This window comes from Pleurodeles waltl, chromosome 6 (genome assembly GCF_031143425.1).
Source record: "Pleurodeles waltl isolate 20211129_DDA chromosome 6, aPleWal1.hap1.20221129, whole genome shotgun sequence".
Taxonomy (NCBI): domain Eukaryota; kingdom Metazoa; phylum Chordata; class Amphibia; order Caudata; family Salamandridae; genus Pleurodeles; species Pleurodeles waltl.
The window spans coordinates 232826617-232849247 of record NC_090445.1 but is presented as its reverse complement, the minus strand read 5'-3'; the positions used below and the strand labels follow the sequence as shown (position 1 = coordinate 232849247).

The window sequence follows — 22631 nt, the reverse complement described above, 5'->3', positions numbered from 1 at the left end:
AACTTCACAGACTGCACAGATTGGAAATTAGATCAACTAATTTTTCTAGCCCTGATGGAAAGATGGGGGCCTTGCAATCTAGACCTCTTTGCTTCCCATTTGAATCACCAACTGACGAGGTATGCCAGCTGGAGACCAGATCCGGAAGCGGTAGCGATAGATGCTTTTCTTCAAGATTGGTCAAAGGATCTTCCGTATGCTTTTCCCCCATTCATAATGATTCCCAGAGTTGCAGCTCAGGTAAGACGTCGAACTGCATCCTTGATTCTGGTGACTCAGATTTGGAAATCTCAAGCATGGTTCCCGACACTAATGGAATTGTCTTCGGATCTCCCAATCAGATTACCATCATTCCCTTTGATACTTCTCGATCATCAAGGATCTCCTCACCCATTAGATCTCCAAGGCCACATTTGTCTCATGGTCTGGAGGATTTCCGGGGACGTTGGAAAAACAGACACCTTTCAAAGGAAGCTAATGACTTAATTCAACAGGCCTGGTCCACAAGTACTACATACTGGCCCTCATTATGAACACAGCGGTGTTTACCGCCGTGTTCATGCTGGTGGTCATTTCACTGACCGCCAGCCCCCCTGGAACCCTGCCGCCCGCATAAAGAACATTCTGCTGGGCCGGCGGGCGGAAACATTGTTTTCGCCCGCCGGCCCAGCAGAATGCATGGACAGGGCATTGCCGGTGGCTCCACATGGAGCCCCTGTCAATGCCTCTGTGCGGCGGGTGCAGCTGCACCGGTCGCGCAGATCACTGCCCGTAAATGGGGCAGTGACCTGCGCGATTGGGCACTGCACAGGGGCCCCTGCACTGCCCATGCCAAGTGCATGGGCAGTGGAGCACCCCTTCTGCCAGCCTTTCCCTGGCGGGGGAAGACTGGTGCCAGAAGGGATCATTTTCCGAGGGGCAGCGCTGCTTGCAGCGCTGCCCAGTCGCACAATGATTCCCTCCAACGTCAGGCTGCCTGTCGGCGGCAGCCTGGCGGTGGAGGAGGGCCGCCTATGGCGGACCTCCCTGTGTTGTTTATATGGCGGTTCAGACCACCATGCCGGTGGCGGTCTTTTCACCCGCCCCCGGCAAGGCGGTCTGAACCGCCGGGGATCATAATGACCCCCTTAGATTGGCTTGGAACCAATGGAATTGTTGGTGTGTGGAGAAACATATTGATCCCTTGGGGGCAGAATTTACGTATATCCTATACGTCTTGGCGGAGCTGGCCCTCTCGGGCCTAGCTTATCATACTATTAATACCTTTAGGTCAGCCATATCTACAGGACATATCTCCATTAATAACAAACCAGTACGTGAACATCCATGGGTATGTAAATTAATGAAGGGCATTCGTCTTTCTAAGCCCCTTGAACCCAGATATTCAGGATTATGGGACATTAAAGTAATTTTAAATTTCCTCTCCCAATGGCACAACAATCATCTCTTATCTCCTAAACAAATATTGGCTAAATTGGCTATTATACTATATCTCATTTCCTGTAAAAGAGTATCTGATGTTAGAGCCTTAGATCTATCTGCTAGAACCTTTACCCCAGAAGGTGTTACTTTCACTATTTCTAGGAGAACCAAAACAAATATCAGAGTGGTCTCTTATCCTGCTTTTCCAGATCATCGGAAATTATGTGTAGTTAATTGTATCAAGGCACCTGAAGACATTAGACTGGATGTCAGACCTGCAGGTGATAATCAACTTCTGATTCCCTTACAAAAACATTTAAAGCAGTTTCATCCCCTGCTATTGCAAGATGGGTCATGGCAGAGGAAGGTATTGACATTCATAGATTTGGAGCTCATTCCACGAGAGGAGCAATGGCTTCTAAAGCCATACAGGTAGGTGGTAGACTTGAAGACATCATGAATGTAGCAGATTTGTCAACATAATCCACCTTTGAAAAATTATATTTTAAACCCATTTTAGAACCTGCATCTCTGGTTGTCAGTAAGCTTTAAACATGCATAGTCCTTGCCTCGGGTCCTGACATACAATGAAAAATTTCCTTGCTAACGAGAAGGAAAGTTTCAATTCTATTAAGGACACAGAGGTAAGGATTATCCCACCCAGTCATTTGATCTCCATAAAAGCCTCTCCCTCCCTTCAACTATTACTTCTCTTATTCCAGCAAGTAACCATTTATTGCAGTGCCTTCGGTGCTTTATATTCCTGACTGTTGAATACAGATGAGTCTTTGCACTGTTTCTCATTCTGAAAGAAATTCTTTCCCTCCAGTATTGTATTTTTCTTCTGCAACATAATAAGGTTGTATAAAGAACTAGATAACGTGTTTATACTTTATTTTATTTACGCAGGCAATAACCAAGGAATGGATTAACCTACCTTCTCCATTAACTTCCTCGAGTGAAGAAGAGGAACAGGAAGGGACGTCATATCTACTTATAGGCTGGACTGTATTATGATTGGACTGTTTACAGACTCTGATACTATAAGTCTCATGGGACATGTAGTTTTTGTTTATTTTTACTTCTTTGTTCTGAACTTTGAATCTGCTGAGGAAATAAACTGAAGAACGTTATGCATAAGCCTTGCCTCTGTGTCCTTAATAGAATTAAAACTTTCCTTCTCGTTAGCTAGGAAATTGTTTATTCCCCAGTATGGCTGCCAAGTACTGCATGACCTTCGCCCTTTGTAATGACACGGTAGGCAGACTAGAATCAGGCCCAGGTATGATCAGAATTCCAATATGGCTGCAACGTACTGCATGACCTTCACTACCATTCCTGAATGCTGGAGCACAGATTTAACTTTGGACAATTCTAATATGGCCACGACGTGCAGTGAATGACATCGTGTGATGGTATGCGTGCAAGTGAGTAGCAAGAGTTATTGCATACACGCACTGACAGTCTCCATGGTGACTGATTCAGTCCAGTCCTTGCACACTGTACAGCGCATGTTAATCGTGTTAGCCCAAACTTCCACCCGCGATAGGAACCTCCTTTTGGTGTCCTCAGCCCGGTGCATGCCTTCAAGAGCAAGCCTCACTGGCGTCGCCAAGACAGATGAGGCAGGATGCGGTGCGTCCAAGCAGCCTCTTCCAGACAGGTTCGTCGGGAGACAGCTCATCGCCAATTTTGTTATGAATGCTCCTCACAATGAAAGTTACATTGAAAGCTTCTTTATTAAAAGCATAAAGGGATAGAAGAGCCAACACATCCAACCAATTCCCTGAAGATTCAAGCCGTAACTGATCTGAACACCTAATGGCAAAATACATCCCCCATTCTATACTACAGAAACATTCTACCTCGTGCTACAGCATAATAGTAAGTACGAACACAAAAGTACACATAACACTATTGGTAGATGCTTTCTGTGTTGTGCAAACAGCAGACCAGCTGGGTAGGAGTAGTAGGAAGTTAGATGCAGAGTCTCATGTCTCACTCATTGTGAGACTCACACATTTGGAGGTCAGGTTGAACTCACGCACAAAAGGCTAAGGCCCTCATTATGACATTGGCGGTAAATGCCGCTTACCGCCACACTGACGGCCGCCAACATACCGCCGCGGTGGCGGATATCCGTTCTCCATATTATGACATAAAAACAACAATCCGACAGAATACTGCCACATACACAAATCCGCCAGCCCAAAGGTCAGTGATAAAGTGTCAGTACGAACACCCATAAAACAACGCCTACCACATTATGACACTCAAATCACCACAGCGGACATTCAGTGGTGGTAAACCATTGGCGGTACATACCACCGTGCTCAGGATGGACACCCACACACAAAACAACACTACATTGGCCAATACTAAAAACACACCACTGACACTCATATACACACCCCCACACCACTATAAAACACCCACCCACATTACCTACAACCCTTTGCCAACACCAAAAGACTGCAAGAGCTAGCCATCGACATCACAGAGACAACTACACACACACCACTTACACCCATACACCCCTCACGCACCCCACATCACACACCCCACCACATTACTCAACACACTCTCACCAACACACAACATACAACACCCATGGCCCCACAGCGGCACCCCTGTTTCATTGAAGAGGAGTTAAGGGTCATGGTGTACGAAATTGTCAGGGTTGAACCACAGCTGTTTGGAGCACAGGTACAGGTACAGCAGATTTCCATTGCCCGGAACTTGGAGCTATGGTGGAGAACCGTGGACAGGCTGAACGCGCTGGAACAGCACCCAAGAACAAGGGACGACATCAGGAAGAGGTGGAACGACCTACGGGGGAAGGTACATTCCATAGTAGCAAGGCACCAGCTCGCCATACAGAGGACTGGCGGTGGACCCCCACCTCCTCTTCCTCAGCTGACAGCAAGGGAGGAGCAAGTCTTGGCATTACTGCATCCTGAGGGACTCACTGGAGTAGCTGGAGGACTGGATACTGGTAAGTCAATATTTAAGACCTATCACCCCTCACCCCCAATACCTGCATGCCGTCCCACATCCTCACCCTCACTACCATCACCACTCCATTCCACGCACTGCACCTACACCCCAATGCCAACCCCTGCATACTATACCAATGGATGGACAGCCCTCCCAGCCCTGCATGGACACCCATCACCAAAGCATGCACAGCATAGGGAAACTAACAATCCCATAATACATCACCATACACAAACAAAAGGTGGCAGAGCAACAACAACCATAGAGGGGAATTCAGGGATGTACAATATGTCATACACATGAAGCATAATACATCACTTACTTCCCCACGGTACCCCAGCCAATGTCAGTGGAGAGGAGGTGCCACGACTATCCAGTCCCCCAACAGAAAATGCCCCCAGTGATGACAGTAACTCTAGACTTCTGAATCTGGATGACTTACCTGGCCCATCAGGGACCACTGGGCAGCCGGTCACCCAAGCCCACTCACAGACCACCGCAGAGCGTCCCCCATCAGGATCCAACACCACAGCACCCACCCAGCGTACCCACACCTCTGTCCCCAGGACACGTCAATCAGCAGTGTGCCCACCTGAACAGGGACCCCAGTCCACACCTTGCCCCCAAGACAGTCAGGGAATTGGGGTCAGTGGCAGTGGGCACACCGTTCAGGGGACAGATGCACAGGCCAACAGGGACACTGGGAGGACTGGTGTGTGCCACGGGGAGGAAAGGACCAGAGAACAGACTCTCCAGGAGGCACTCTCCAAGATCCAGGGAGCCTACCAACATTCCAAGGACACGATGGGCCAGATCCTAGACAACGTGCAGGAGAACAGGCGGCTGCAGGAGGAACAGTATCGGGGATCAGGGAGGACTTGCAGGCCATTAACACCACCCTGATCTCCATAGCAGGGTGCTGGCAGACATGGCCAATATCATGAGGGAGGCAACAGCACAACTGCGGGGCCCTACCATAAGCCAGTCCATTTACAAGCCCTCCACTTCCACTGCCGCTAGTGGGCAGGAGGCCCCGCCACAGGACCAACTGGCCACCAGCACCCCTCCCCCTGCAGAAGGTGAACCACCCCACAAACGTTTCCTGCGACCCAGACAGAAGCCAGAGACACTTACCAAGACCACTGCCAGGAAATGAGACTCTACTGATTGTCCCCCTTTTGTCCCACCCTGTAACCTTGTCCACTTTGAACTGCTGTTGCACCCCTTCCTATGGCCCCTTGGTCACTGGACCTGTGCTACAAACAGACTGGAACAATACCCTGGACTTTTCTCCATCATCACCCCATTCCATTGCACTTTCTCCTCAATTTATTAGCACTACAATAAATACCCTTGGACACAACTCGACTACTTGTATGTCATGTGTTGAAAATGTGTATTTATGGACACAGTTTCATCCATTGCAAATGAACTGTACATTGTGAGTGCATCAAAATAATGACCTGTAGCTGGCTGTAGTCAGCACATCATTACACAGTTGTCATATCACCAACATCTGCAGAATGACAAACCATAGGTGACAGTAAGTAGAGGTAAAAGAAAGTGAATGCCATCACACCACAGCCCCATAGAATACACCAATAGTCATAGAAATGTTACGTTGCACTATCTCACCTGTGTGTCATTGGAAGTATTGACAGGTAACTGATGTTCTGCTGTCCTCATCCTCAGCCCCTTTATCCTCACTGTCATCAGGGTCTACTGCTGCCACAGGGGCATCTCCAGTCTCCTCATGCAGAAAAGGTACATGCCGTCTGAGGGCCAGGTTGTGCAACATGTAGCATGCCACTACTATCTGGCAGACCTTCTCAGGTGAGTAGCAAAGGGATCCACCTGTCAGATGGAGGCACCTGAACCTGGCCTTCTGGAGGCCGAAGGTCCTCTCGATGATCGTCTGGTTCGCCCATGTGCCTCATTATAACATTCTTCAGCCCTTGTCCTGGCATTCCTCACGGGTCAGCAGACACAATAGGTTTGGGTAGCCAGAGTCACCTGCAAGTATTGAGGGACAACATTTAACCACACACAATCCTATGGGGTTGACACATAGAGGCATACACTAACACTAACATACAGTGGGTGGGAACCAAGGCTCAACTATTAGCCACACCCTGTGCCTCTGTAGTTGGCCTGTCACATTTGGGATGCTGCTATTTCTCAGAACAAAGACATCATGCACTGACTCTGTCACTTGCAAAGAACCAGTTGCCAGGAAATGGAGCACTGATAGCACTTGCACAAGAGGGGGGATCCCAGTGGGATGACCGATACCTGTTATCAGGTCAGGCTCCAATTGGGCACACAGCTCTGTGATTGTGGCCCTGTCCAGTCTATAGGTGAGTATTATGTGCCTGTCCTCCAGTGTAGCCAAGTCCACCAGAGGTCTGTACATGGGGGTATGTCTCCACTTCTTATTCATCTGCAGCAGTAGGTATCTAAGGGATACAATAGTGAGTGGGGTGTCACATTGGAACAACAAAACCACAACACAGTCTACATGGTGCACTTATGTATTGGGACAGTGCAAATGGCGAAGTATGTGCCAATCTAATCTGTGACGCAGTAATTGTCAATAGGACTGTTTCCCCCCCCCCCCACCAAAAAAAATGGTGATGTAGGGACAGGTGGAAGTGAGGTAATTCCGCCGACATTGGGCATCATGGCGGAAGGCGGTCTTGCACCGCCATGCAATTCGTCATTGGATATTATGGGGCTGTATGGAGTACAGTGGCCAATGGGGATCTATGCCGGCGGTGACGGTGTCACTGCCGCGGACATGACCGAAATTTTCTATCGCATTCCTCACTTGTTTCCTGACCTTCAACAGGAGAAGACCTATACTGCGTGTGCTGCTGTGACCTGTATCCGTAACCTACCATGGCCCGTGTGACCGGGGAAAGGGCCCCAGCCTTCACTTTCAAGTTGGAGCGACTGGTGGATGGGGTCCTACCCCAGTACGAACAGCTGTATGGGCCTCCAGACCAACAGATGAGCACATTTTGGGCACGATGCACGTGAGAAGGATGCATGGAGATGTGTGTGCAAGCATCATGTAAGGGGGTTGGTGGTGTGGGGGAATGTCTAGTGGCTGTGTACATGGTGTACGCTGGGTTATGTATGTGCCAATGGTGATGGAAATGGGTATGGTGGTTTACTTGTGTGACAGGCTGGACTGTTTGTTTAATGGTGTTCTCCTGTCTGTATTGCCTCTGCAGGTCAGCGCCCATCAAAAGAAGGGAATATGACATGCCATCGCCAAGGACGTGTGGACCCTGGGGGTCTATAGCAGGCGGAGCACCCACTGTCGGAAACGGTGGGAGGACCTGAGATGCTGGGCACGTACGACTGCGGAGGCCCAGCTGGGGATGGCCTCCCAACGAGGAAGGGGGTGCCCGTTGGACCCAGACCCCCTTGATGGCCCGCATACTGGCGGTGGCCTACCCTGAGCTGGATGGGCACTTGAGGGAATCACAGCAGCCACAAGGGGGTGAGTACAGTGGGTATCATTACATATTTTGGCTTGTGGGGTGGTATCCGGGTGGTGGATGTGTGTTAGTGGGTGCCACTAAGTCTGGGCCAGACATTGCAGCGTGGGTCATCTGGAGGGTAATGGGTGTATGGCAAATACAGGTAACCTAGCTTGTTAGCATGCTATTTCAGCCAGGGTATCGTGGGTCCCAGGAGTGCTGCAGTTGGCGGTGTATGGTCCTCATCTTGCCTTGGTGACTAGCCATTTCACTGGTAGTGCAATACATAGTGCTAAAGCCAGTTCCCTGTGTGTGACGGTGATGTGCATGCCAATAGTGGTGTTGGTGCAGTCATTGTCCAAGTGTATCCTTTGTCTCTCCCCCACTTTCTTGTTTTATCATCCTGTCCTTGTGTGCATTAGCATTATCTGGCGGAGGAGCAGGGGCACCAGTGACAGGGGGAGCTGCATCCCACAGGACCCAGGAGGCAGAGTCCACCGATGCCGAGGGAACCATTGGGACGGAGGGTGAGGGGAGCACCACGGTAGAGACTGGAGGAGACAACACAGACTCAGATACCTCCTCCGATGGAAGCTCCCTGGTGGTGGTGGACACCTCTGTGACCACCAGCTGCAGGTACAGCCGCCACCCCCATACCAGCACCGCCCTCCCAGTAGCCCCTGAACTAGTTGCCCGTGCCCACTCACCCAGGAGGGTGGGCATCTCCTTCACCCCAGACACCTCAGGCCCTGCCCCAGTGAGCCCTGCTACCCTGAGTGAGGGGGCTATTGACCTCCTGAGATACATCTCTGTACGGTAATCAACTACTGTGAATGCCATCCAGGGGCTGGCATCCCAGATGCAGGAATTCAATGCATTCCTGGAGGGCATTCACAGTGGATTTGTGGCCCAACAGAGATCCATTCAAGCTCTGGCCTCCTCTCTGATGGCAGCCATTGTCCCTGTTTCTACTGTCCCCACTCCATCTACCATTTCCCAGTCTCATTCTCCGCAACCACAACCCATCCCAGGCACACATACTGATGAGCATGCACACAAGACAACACCAAAGAATGGCACAGGCAGACACAAGCACTACACTTCATCCCACAAGCACTCACGCAAACACCAGACAGTTGCAGACACAACCACATCCACTACCTCCACTGTCTCCCCCTCCTCCCCCTCCATCCCAGTCATGTCCACACTCACACCTGCATGCACTGCCTCAGCATCCACCACCAGCATCACCACACCAAGCAGCACACACACCTCACTATCAGACATCTCCACAACATCCATCCACTTGTCCCCTGTGTCCTTTCCCACTGTGTCTGTCCCACCCACCTAAAGGACCCAAACGCAAGCACTCAGACACCCAACAGTCATCCACCTCACGCAATCACATTGCCCATGCACCTTCACCCAAGTCCAGCAGAAGTACACCTCCAACAACCACTCCCTCAACCTCCTCTCCCATCCCCCCTCCTCCCGCCCCTGTCCCTAAGAAGCTTTTCCTTGCCCAACTTGACCTCTTCCCTCCCCCCCCATCCTGCCCATAGAACAAGGGTGCCTACCAGCCAGCCCAGCACCTCAACCAAACAGTCCACGGGGACAGTGGAGGCACCTCCTAGTCGTGGAGACAAGACTGTGAGGGATTCCACTCCAACAGCCAGAAAGGGGAAGGAAACCACAACACCTACAGCCAGGAAGGGGAAGGAGCCCACAACACAAACAGCCAGGAAGGGGAAGGAGCCCACAACACAAACAGCCAGGAAGGGGAAGGAGCTCACAGCACAAACAGCCGAGAAGGGGAAGGAGCCCACAACACAAACAGCCAGGAATGGGAAGGAGCCCACAACACAAACAGCCAGGAAGGGGAAGGAGCCCACAAAACAAACAGCCAGGAAGGGGAAGAAGCCCACAACACAAACAACCAGGAAGAGGAAGGTGCCCACACCTCCTGCCAAGAAGGGAATGAAGCCCTCAACTCCATCAGAGGCTGGGAGGGTGAAACCACCACCCCCACCACCACCTGTGGTTAGGGAGCCCTCACTGCCAGCAGAGGCAGGTCAAAAGGCACCATCACCTGTTGCCACAGAGCACCCCTCACCACCAGCTGAGGCAGTGCAGCCATCACCACCAGCAGAGGAAGGCCAGGAGGAACCATCACCTGTTGCCACAGTGCAGCCCTTACCTCCAGATGAGGCAGTGCAGCTATCACCACCAGGAGAGGCTGCCCAGGAGGCATCATCACCTGTTGCCACAGTGCAGCCCTCACCCCCAGATGAGGCAGTGCAGCTATCACCACCAGCAGAGGCTGTCCAGGAGGCACATCGCTTGTTGCCACAGTGCAGTCCTCACCTCCAGATAAGGCAGTGCAGCCATCACCACTGGTAGGGGACATGTAGGCCACCCTCCAGGGACTGCTGCACAAGGGGCCCCCTCCAGAACCAGTGTGCATGTTTTCCAGCTCAGAGACTGTGACCTTGCACTCCCCAGCAATGGGGCATGGAGCCCCCTCCAGAACCAGTGGGCATGTTCCCCTGCTCAGAGACTGTGACCTTGCACTCCCCAGCAATGGGACATGGGCATGGAGCCCTCTCCAGAACCAGTGGGGAAGTTCCCATATCCGGCTGAGGTGTCCCCTCCCACCCCCCTGAGGAGACTGCCCACTTGCAAAATGATGCCCCTGCAGTGTTCTATCCTGATGATGTCAGGATACAAGTTGGGCCTAGGACTGTGCCCTGTGGCCATGTGTGCCCTTATGACTTTGGACTGGGTTTTGGCCCTTTGTGAACATCTGTATATATTTGGTTCGTATGGTGGGTTTTGCTATGCTAATACATTTTCTGTACATCCGTACTCTGGTCCTTGTGTTATTCTGCTGTGTGTCGTGTGCCATTGTTTTTCACCTGCAGCTGGTTGTGTGTATGGTGTGTGTTGTGCTTGTGTGTGTCACTCTCGTTTTCCTCCCTCCCTCCCTTGTTTGCTAGGCTGCTATACTCATCTTCGTTGACGTTGGTGTTCCAGGTGGAGCATAACGTAGAAGATCATCAGGAAGACTTGCAGTTCGGGTTCCATGTGGTGTTGTTCTTCCGTGTGTTTCCGATGGTGAGTCCTTTCTCTTCTGTGCTCTGTTTCCGCCAGGCTTTTGATGGTGTTGGTACCACCCTGGAAAAGGTGGCTTGTGTCATGATATGGTGGGTGGTACTTTGTCTTTTGCCTGGCTGTTGATGGCTACCTCCGTGGTGAGTGTTGTTTCCACCCTTGCAGTTGGTGTGTTACATTGGCTGTCTATGGGAGATATCACCGCCATTGTCATAATTTGGCGGTAATTACTGCCAGCCAGTTGGCGTTATTACCGCCACTTTATCACTCGCCGCCAGGGTCGTAATGAGGGCCTAAAAGTCTCACCTGGTAAAGGCTAGAACTTGAACACTAAGTGCAACTCTATTAAGCATACTCTGCTGTTTTAAAGCAGCTCATGAAAGCTGAAAAGTCTTCAGGAGACAATTTAACAACAATGGATACTTTTCTACAGGCCACTTCAGTTAATGTTCAAAATAGCTTTGATACATCAGAGTGGTGCACTGTTACTTTTGAAATTCCAGAATCTGCTTTTGTGTAGTTGCATTCATTGTTTTCGTTTTAACCTGGTTGCTCAGTTCTAAAAGTCAGCAGCTCTTGCCATAACACCTTCTTGATGTGATACCACATCCTCCCCAATCTTCCCTTTTTTGATGTGATGGAGTAAGTCAGTAGAGATAAGGAGAGTTGAGAAAGAATACTTAATAGGTGGGAGTTGCGTGAATTTGTGTGAGAGGGGAATATTGACTTATGCGTTAGCATTTTTTTTATTAGATTTTTCAACAAACTAACAAAGACAAACAGTAAGTCATCATTGCCATTGGGAGGGCACAATTCATACACAGTGTCATAGGAGTACTATCGACATTTCTATACAGTGAATATATAGTACACCAATCACAGTTGTAGAAATTCCCGCCTATTAATCCAGGTTTAGATTCGTGAGTAAGTAGGTCGTGAGTGGGTCCCTTCTATCCTTGAGCCGTGATGATCTGGGAAGTTATTCTGCATAGATTTCCAACTGATTTCTACAATAAGTCATATCTGTCAGTCATTGTTTAAACTTGGGTGCATGTCATGTTTGTCAATACATAGCAATACAGCATTTAGCAAACATTAGCGCCACTGCCACAAACCTTCGATTAGCGGGTTCTAGTCATTTGACCAAACGCAGCAAGCACATTTGTGAGGTGCGTTCAGCCGTCTACGGTATCATAATACGTTGGTCACGTCGACCCTGAAGTTTTGAATCAGATTACATTCCCACGCCATGTGGAGAAAATTAGCACCCTGGTCTCCACAACAGGCACAGCATGCATCTTTTCACAGTTGATAATGGTGTAGCTTGGCGGTGTGTAATTCATCTGCTGTAGATATTTAAAATGGATAATTTGAAAATTGCAGTTTGGTGTTAGTAACTACATTTCCCAGCGGCCACTGGAAACGCGAGGCTTCCGCTGGTGGCGCTCGGGCCGGAATCTTCCGGCTCGGGCTCCACCATTGCACTCGCCCGCATTCATGCCGGCGCCCCGGCTCAGCTGGGGCGCCCGCGGGTGCGGTAAAGCACATCGAGGCCAGCAACGTAAAGAGGCCCGCCCTTGCACTCGATCACATTCTTTGCCGGTGCGCCCGCCATTACGGCAATCATATCGAGGCTAGCAACGCAACGAGGCCCGCGGCGGTGATTAACCTCAATTGAACTCCAATTAACGCGCAAACAGGGCGCACCTGGAATATCTTACAGCCATAAATAGACCGTTCTCCCTCAGCCACTTGTCTCAAGCGGTCCAAGGAGAGGACGAAATAGGCGCACGGCGAGCGTCCCCTTTGATGTAGTGAGTGGCATACCGGATCACAGGCAGCACAGATAAGCCCTTATTGCTTTTAATCTTACTTTTTATGTCTATTGTCTATAGCCACTTCGGTTTCTCTTAACCAGTATTTTTCTACCAGCAATAGTGGGTTCCTAATGGGAACTTGCTCCCCCCTAATGCTCCCTCTGTATCTATTCTGCCTACTTCTGTTCCTCTCCTCACTTCGTCTTTATGTTCATCTCTTTCCCTTAGTGTGTGACTATAAGGGGACACTCCCCCTCCTGGATACCAGAGGCTAGCAGCCTCTAAGAAAAGGGTAAGAACTATAATTCCCTGCAGTGATAGGACTGTCCACTTGTGTAGATATACCCACTCAGTCACTCCACGCATGTATTTTACCTTTTTTGAACATATGTGTTTCGTGCATGAATGCATCCCCTTGACACGTGTGTAATTGGTTGGTTTTGCAGTGCTGTGTGCCACCAGTGTGCTAATTATTTGTTTATCCCCCATAGGCCGCCTCAAGGTAATTCCTTGGGTAAGGTAGATCTTTCATTTTTCATTTTTTCACTCTTTGATTTCCACATAGAGTATTTTCCTCCAACGTGAGACGTAGGGATCCTAGGCCCTGACGAATGCCCCGAGACCTTCATTGGCTCACTTCTGAGGGCAGAAACATGTTGGCTATTAATTAGTTAGGTGACCCTGTGAGTCCTTGTCCTCACAGAGGTGTCCCAACCCCCCTTTTTAACTACACCAGTCAGACACCACTATTAAATGTGTTGCTCTTCACAGGTGTCTGCTTAGGTGTTTTTAGTTTTTTCAGTAGATTAGCTGGATCCCGATCTTTCCAGAAACAAGTTTATTTACGCACTCCCTCCTGTTCCTTTAACAGTGAGGTTGAGTCCGCCCAGGTGGCACTGTCCTACCTGGGTGGGTCTAGGTGGTCAAATGATGAAGCATGACACTATATAGTGTGTGAGACCACCTAGTCCGTAAAAGGAAATCCCTTTCCCCCCCCCCCCGTTGTTCCTCTCCGTATATGTACTCGGCAGTTTCCAACTGACATTCCACTGACATTACCCTTCCAAATAGGAATACATACAACCCAGGGCTACGCTGATATCCGCGACGTCCTCTTTTAGAGAACCCCGTACTTTCGTGTGTATTTTGGTGTTAGTAACCCTCTTAATGTGCAACAAAAATTCCATTCTGCAGTTATTAATAGTACACTAAAGCCCTCATTACGACCCTGGCGGTTGGTGATAAGATGGCGGTAATACCACCAACAGGTCGGTGGTAACTACCGCCAAATAATGGCCATGGCAGAAAGATCTCCGAAAGACAGCCAGTGTACCACACCGACTGCCAGGGCGGAAACAACAGCCACCACGGTGGTAGCCGCCTACATCCAACCATATTAAGACCCTGCAAACCGCCACCTTTTCCGGGGCGGTACTAATGACATCAAAAGCCTGGCGGAAACTGAGCTCAGAAGGGAAAGGACTCACCATAGGAGACACAGGGAAGAACCACGCCACCATGGAACCAGAACTGCATGTTTATCCGATGATATTCGGCGTTCTGCTCCACCACGAACACCAATGCCGGCGAAGACGACGATGAGTACAGCCGCCTAGCACACAAGGAAGGGGGGGAGGAAAAAGAGAGTGACACACACAAGCACAACACACACCCCACACACACACCATACACACAACCAGATGCATTAAAAAAACAATTTGACCCCGTAACTCGGCTGAATAATGCAAGGACAAAACGTTTTCACCAAAGTGTATGTAATGAGATCAACACAGTAGGAAAAATAAGTTAGGCAAGATAATAGATATATGCATATTTACAGAAAAACTGACACAGCCCAGTCCTCAATTTGCGTGGGCCACATGGCCACAGGCCAAAGTACAAGGCCACACATGTCACCTGCTTTAACACGGGGAGAACACTGCAGGGGCATCAGTTGGTAAATAGGCAGGCACCTCAGGGGGACGGGAGTGCACCTCAGCCGGGGGATGTAACAAGACCACTGGTTCTGGAGGGGGCAACATGCCCTGTGCTTGGTCCTGTGGAGTGCAAGGTCACAGTCTCTCAGGTGGGTGTCTTTCCCACTGGTTCTGGAGGGCGCAACATGCCCTGTGCTTGATCCTGGGAAGTGATGGGCCACAGTCTCTCAGGTAGGTGTCTTACCCACTGGTTGTAGAGGGGGCAACATGCCCTGTGCTTGGTCCTGGGAGTGCAATGTCATAGTCTCTCATGTGGGTGTCTTAACCACTGGTTCTGGAGGGGTCAACATGTCCTGTGCTTGATCCTGGGGAGTGATGGGCCACAGTCTCTCATGTGGGTGTCTTACCCACTGGTTCTAGATGGGGCAACATGGCTTGTGCTTGATCCTTGGAATTGATGGGCCACAGTCTTTTGTGGGTGTCTTACCCACTGGTTCTGGATGGAGCAATATACCCTGTGCTTGGTCCTGGGGAGTGCAAGGTGACAGTCTCTCGAGTGGGTGTCTTACCCACTGGTTCTGGAGTGGACAGGCCGCACAGCAGCCCATGGAGGCAGGATTACATACCGTCCGCCTGCGGTGACGGCTTGCCCTTCCTGCCTGCTAGTGCAGGCTCCTTTCTCTTCCTGCCTGCTGGTGCATGCTCCTTAGCCTTTCGGGTGGCAGGTGCAGGCTCCTTTCCCTTCTTGCCTGCTGGGGCAGTCTCCTTCCCCTTTAGGCTGGCTGGTGCAGGGTCCTCCCCCTTCAGGACATGTGGCTGTGTTCGTGATACCCTGGCCATATGTGCAGGACGGAGCGGGGGAGAGGTAGGGAAGAGATCAATGGTGGATAGGAACAGTTTTTTAGGGACATTGGGTCGGGAAGAGGGAGAAGGAATGGGAGTGGAGGATGAGAGAGTGGTTGTTGGAGGTGTCTGCTGCTTTTGGGTGCAGGTGCAGGTGCATGGACTGTATGCTGTTGTGAGGTGGATGGCTGTTGGGTGTCTGAGTGCTTGCGTTTGTGTGCTTTAGGGGGGGACAGACACAGTGGGAAAGGGCACAGGGGACGTGTGCATGGCTGTTGTGGAGGTGTCTGCCAGTGAGGTGTGTGTTCTTCTTGGTGTGGTGATGCTGGTAGTGGATGATGATGGACTTCATGCAGGTGTGAGTGTGGACGTAACTGGGAGGGTGGTGGAGGAGGAGGAGGAGGAGGGGGAGAGACAGTGGAAATAGTGGATGTTGTTGTGTCTACAACTGGATGGTGTTTGTGTGAATGCCTGTCTGTTGGGCTGCCAATCCAGTGTGAATGCCCTCCAGGAATGCATTAGATTGTTGCATCTGGGCTGCCAGCCCCTGGATGGCATTCACAATGGTTGAATTGTGAATCTGGATCTCAGGGGGTCAATAGCCTCCTCATTCAGGACAGCAGGGCTCACTGGGGCAGAGCCTGAGGTGCCTGGGGCGAAGGAGATGCCCACCCTCCTGGGTGAGTGGGCAACTTGCTGAGGGGCTTCTGGGAGGGCGGTGCTGGTACGGGGGTGGCGTCTGTACCTGTAGCTGAGGTGGTCACAGGAGTGTCCGCCACCACCAGGGATTTCCATTGGAGGAGGTATCTGTGTCTGAACTGTCCCCTTCAGTCTCCTCCTGGTGAGGGCACCAGTGGGACCCTCGCCCTCTGTCCCACTAGTGCCCTCACCATCTGTGGACTCTGCCTCCTGGGCTCTGTGGAATGCAGCTCCCTCCGTCGCCGGTGCCTCTGCTCCTATGCCAGATGATGCTAATACACAAAAGGACAGGATGTCAAAACAAAAAAGGGGGGGAAGAGACAAAGGATACGCTGGGTCAGTGGCTGCACCAACACCACCGTTGGGGTACACAGCACCCTCACACACAGTGAACAGCCCTACACAATATGCATCACACTACCAGTGAAATAGTTAGCCACCAAGGCATGGGGAGGGCACACACCACCAAATGTCTCACACCTGGGACCCACACAGCCCTGACCAGTAGTGGGTGCCTACGAGCTAGATAGCAAGATTTGCCTTTCTGAACCCTAGCCACCAGGGGACCTACGCTGCAATGTCAGGCCTGGCCTAGGGGCACCCACTGACACACATCCCCCACCCGGATACCACCCTACCATGCGTAAGTTATAATTATGGGCACTGTACTCATCCCCTTGTGGCTGCTGTGATGCCCTCAAGCGCCCACCCAGCTCTGGATAGGCCACTGCCAGCATGCAGGCCATCGGGGGCTCAGGGTTCGACGCGCACCCCTTCCTTGTTGGGAGGCCATCCCCAGCTGGGCCTCCACCGTCTTCCGTGCCCAGGGTCTCAGGTCCTCCCACCGTTTCCGACAGTGGGTGCTCTGCCTGCCATAGACCCCCAGGGTCTGCACCTCCTTGGCGATGGTCTGCCATATACCCTTCTTTTGATGGGCGCTGACCTGCAGAGACAATACACACTGGAAAATAGATTTAGACAAACAGTCTTGCCTGTTACACATATGGCCCACCATACCCGTTTCCATCACAATTTACACACACATGGCCCAGCACACAACCTGTATGCTGCCAAGAGGACATCTACCCACCCCCCTTAGATGAGGACTTCACACACACAACTCCATGCATTCATGCCACATGCATCATGCTCACAGTGTACTCACCTGTTGGTCTGGAGGCCCATACAATAGTCCGTACTGAGATAGGACCCCATCCACCAGTCTCTCTAACTCCTCTGAAATGAAGGCTGGGGCCCTTTTCCCGGTCATACGGGCCATGGTAGGTTCCAGACAAAGGTCACAGCAGCATATGCAGTGTAGGTCCTGTTGTTTCACCGAGAATGTGCTTCTAAATCTTCATTTTGACCTGAATGACCACTAAGACTTTCTCCATACTGAGGCACTTCGTGGTGAGGGTGCAACTTCATCTTTTTATCATGGATAATCGCTGCTCTGCAGATGACAGGCGCAATGCCTGTTTGTCCAACTTCTCTATGAAGTTCTGTTGTTAACAGTTGATTTTACCATCAATGGATTGCAGGCTTTGTTGCATTGCTAACAATGTGATCTCCAGCATGGTAGCATCAGCTGACCACTGTCTGCTAAAAAACTCTCTATATTGTAGCCCCACTTGATGATTTCTTCCACTGTATGCTTACAGCGCTGCCATCTTGCGTCGCGGCCTAGCCTTCCGTGGGCAAGTTCCAGACAAACTTATCAAATTTGCACCGTAGCAACACAATATTAACCAGTATAAATAGGCGGCATTCTGGGCAGATTTAGTAACAATTTTTAGCCGGATGGCAGTATTCAAGTAGGATTTTGGCCCACGACTGGCAGAGCTGCACTATAGTTCAGCCATCTTGCTATGGCCTCTGTAGCGCCCCCATGCATCAGCAAATTTAATAGTGTACCACTCATGATTGTTCACTGCACAAATGTAACCTGGCTTAACAGCTATAATAAATATTTTTGATGATTGTAAGATACATCTATCACATGTTTAAGAAGTGGCCTTTAATTTACAAGAACAAACTACAGTCAGCGGTGTACAATAATTTTTATTTTCTTCAGTTGGGAGGTCAGCTTTTTATCTGTTAGTGGGAGTTCCTTTCTACTGATCATCTCCTCTTGTTTTAACTTCCCTTGGAAGACGTTGTAGTTTTCTGGGGCTGCTTGCGAGGGCAGTGGACATTCCTGTCTATTGATTGCCCCACCTTTCGTTTGACTTCACTTGACAGACATTGTTGAGGTAGGGGCTCTTTGTGGAACATGCTAGTATTACAGGTGTGTCATAACTAAAATAGAGACCCTTCTGCAGTTATTCCAACAAGGAATGTTTTGAGTGAAAGATTTGTTGAACCATCAAGTGTAACCTGTGTCTCGTATCTCTCTTCACTGCCACTGTACCATGTTCAGCACCCAGACAGAACCCTGGTTAAATGAATCTGGTGTTGGTCAAGCATCCTGGGCACTTGGCCTGCTAGCAGCTGTTATTACTGAGCACATTCTAATTATCGCTTGGGCAAGGGTCAGTATTGGTTTTGGAAGCCTTGTATTTGTATTTGGTAGTGTATATATAGAGAGAGCACAATCCCCTAAGGTCTCTAGCCTCGGTGGCAACGCAGGGTTTTTAGCTTTTTCTTGAATTCAAGATGAATGAATGTCTGTCTCAAATTGAGAAGGAGAGTGGTCCAGGCACTAGGGACTATGTAAGAGAAGGATCAGCTGCCAGCTGTTGTTTTATAGATTACAAGGATCTTTCAGTATATATTCAATTGTCAGACTGAATTTGCTTATGTAAAATTATGGAAAGAGGGAGTGTATGTTATGATGTATAATACTCAAGACTCTGAAATAAATATGAAACGCTGCTGGTAGCCACTGTAGCTGGGGAAGAAGAAAAGCTGCCCCTACAAATGGGGAACTGAGAGTATTAGCCTGGAGTCTTAGTTCTGCATACACTGTAGATGGTGTAAAAGAGCTTCTGTGAGACCTAAGTAGTACTGAATTACAGTAATTGAGTCAAGGCACGACGAGTGCTGTGATTTCATAATTGCACCTCTACCAAGAGATGGGGCAAACAGTAAAGATAAAAGGTTCATGCTCAATGCTAAATATATGACCAATGTGATTGCACCACCATCCTCTGTGTTCAGACACTCAAGGGTCTCTGGGCACATATTGGAGGGTGTTTTGACAGCCACCTGCCTCGCTGTCCATACTTAGGAATAAACATCTATTTTGTGATACGTCTTCATTGCTGAGAGGACCCACGGATTCAGTTCTAACTGGAATTTTCTCTCTGGGTAATAGTCCTGGACTAGAACATGATATGAGATTGGAAAAGTCAGGTTCAGGAGCTTCTCTCTTTCTGCTCTCTTAGTCATTGTTTATCTGCCTATGTAACTATATGGGTTATGCACTGATTAGCTGGGGTTTCCACAAGCCATGATGGGGAATGGGGTCACTTTCTATTTACTCTTCCTAGAAGTAGATGATGTTCTCTTTGATACAAGAAATGTGAATTTCTTTGTTAAGCATCCATATGTAATATTCAGTTTCTCTGTTGACGGGTGGCCACCTTCGTGGGCTGTTGTAATACCCTAACTCTATCTTTTTTGGATCAGCACATGGATGGTTAACCGCTTCACTACCATCGAGTTAGCCTCTCTCAAGTTGATTTGTACTGTTTCGACCTCAGCATTTATGGTGTGACCATACATCATTGCCAGAGGTTTTGCCCATCCATTAGCGTGCAAAGCCCGTGTTAATCAGAGATGCACCTTTCTAAGACAAAATACCAGCCATTTGTTCAGGGTTTTTTTTAATTCGAAGCGGGCCTGGCGCTATTGCTTCATTACATTTTTTGGGGAAATATGATTTTTTAAGCATGGCAGTTCTGCCTCTAATGTGGTTAATCATAATTTACAAATAGTTTAGACAGCAGCAGTTGTAGCAATTGGGTCCTGCACATTTAGTCCCTGAGGATTGTTCACATTGTGGAAGGACCCACAGCCAGCCAGCAAAGCAACTTCTAAGCAGGAGAGAGCCTCAGAAGCACTGGCTGAAGGGAAGTCTCGCCCACACCGCGCAATAGACCGAGTGGACAACAAAGGACATGGCATGCTGTTGTCCTTTTGGTAGATTCCCTGGGATGGTGCAGGGGTTGGGGTCTTTAAACATGGATCAGTTTCGAGGTTATGGTGATGTCTTCCTTTTCTGAAAACCTATATATGAAGAAGTCAAAGCAGGATCGCAGGAACTCACTTGTCTTACGGTCAAACTTCAATCCAATTGTTGTGAGTCTAAGAAGCATAACATGTTCTGCAACTGTGGTAGGATTAATCAAGATAATCACTGTTTGTTTCCAAACACACTCCCACTTAATCAATAGGTTATAATTGTGAAATATTCAAACGTGCTGAGCTGCTATGACCTCTGTCCAAGGTCACAGAAATAACTTTATAAATGCTACAATGGCTATCAATATAGTCACAGGTCACACTAAAAAAGCGGCTCCAGGGGAGGGGAGGGACAAGTGCACGAAGAGGAAATAAAGCTCACCCAAGCTAACAAATAAGAAGCAAAAAAGCAAGAAATGGGTGGGCTATAAGCCCACTGCAAGCTTACATACATCTTGCAACAAACACTGCATCTACTGTCCAAACGGCAAGACCTAAACAGGCAGAAGCAGCAGATAAGACAGCGTGAAAGCTGAACTAAATTACTTGAAATGCATTCCTCTTTCTTTGTGCTCATCCATCGCCAAATTTATATATTGGGACATAGCTCCACTAGCCGCCCAAAACTCTGGATTCTGACTGGATGTTTGACTTGTTATGGCGATCTGAAGAGAAAATGAGATTGAGTTCTCCTCCTATCCATCCAAGACCAAATATGTTTGGAAGGAATTACTGGGATGCCTTTCTCTACTGCCCTGCTTACACACATCTGGGGTTATATTAACGTTATTTAGCATATTCTGCGGATTATAACGTGGTCTAAGATTTGTCCCGTGATTAGCTGTTTGCATGTTGTCTTTTTAAAGTTTAATTTTCAAGCCTGTTGCTTTGTTCCTAGACAGTGCCCTGACCCATGGCTTCAAATGGCCAGGTGAGCATTCGGTCATAGATATGGGTGTCAGGACCCATCTCCTTTGCAAGTATCCAATACTGATTTATACACAGCATGTCTCTTTTCGTAGCACTGGGATTGGCGTGATACAGGCTTATGAAAGTACAAGATGACTGGCAGCTTTGACATGGATAGTCCTGACACTCTGTGCTGCTGCCTTGACAAGATAGTGTCTTGTACTGTAATTGTATTGTAATTGCATTGATTTAGCCCTTACTACCTCTCACAAGGCATTGAAGCATTTGAGGAGGGGGGCAGCATGCTGCTCTGGAACACAATGGTAATGATTAATCCAATGGTTAATGGTTTTTGAGGTTAGTTTTGTTATTACTCTTGTGGTCCAGGAAACTGTTCACTGTCCGTGTTCCAGTTTCTCTGCAGTAGATTAAATTGATGGAGCTAGATATGCTCATTAGTGAGAGCTATGTGCGTTATTGCGAGTGATTGGTCGGATTAATAGATAGGCTGGAGGAGATTATATTTTGTTAGATTGCAGGGGTATGGTTTTATAGAAGGATAGGTTGTGATCTATGAAATGAGGTCTGGGTATTTTGGAGAAATGCAATAACGGGGATTAAGGCAAACATGTTTCAGGAGGCTGTACTTAGAGAGTAAAGGCATGCAGAGGATGGAGTAAGGGGAGGGTCATTTGAAAGAAAACAAGGAGAGGCAACAGATGGGCATTCAAAGTTGGTCCATTTTTCATGCTAGGTTTAAGGAATACAGCAGGGCTTTTTTGATAGCTTGCAATTTGCGAATGCAAAACTATATAAAGAAACCACATTATTTGCATGGGAGATAGTGCTACATTAGGTACTTTTGATAGGCACTTGAAACTGAGAAATGCCTGTCCACAGCTAGACTACTTCTGGACCATTGGTATAAAATAAGAGAATAACAAGGGTCAGAGAGAGAGTAGGCGCCTGAACCCTCTTGTGTAGAGTTCCACTGTTATGTGAAACCGGGAACCTGGCACTGACATACTGTGTGCATATATAGTGCATGTGCATGTACGGTGAACATGTGACACATGTATGGCAGTAGAAGTAGCGTAAGCGTGGATGAGTACTGAATCCAGTTAGATGTGTCTGTTGAAGCGTGGTACACAGTGGAGGATGAGGATTGTTCCCCAGTGAGTGGAAGTGTATTGCCTTCATTTATGTGGCTGGAAGGGTAGAGA

At 49.0% G+C, this 22631-nt stretch overlaps 1 long non-coding RNA gene across 2 annotated transcripts in view; it reads left to right on the top strand.

Annotated features, from left to right (window-relative positions):
• The window catches only part of LOC138299587 (uncharacterized), an 83400-nt gene that overhangs the window by 26007 nt on the left and 34762 nt on the right, over positions 1 to 22631 (top strand). The window lies entirely within an intron of this gene.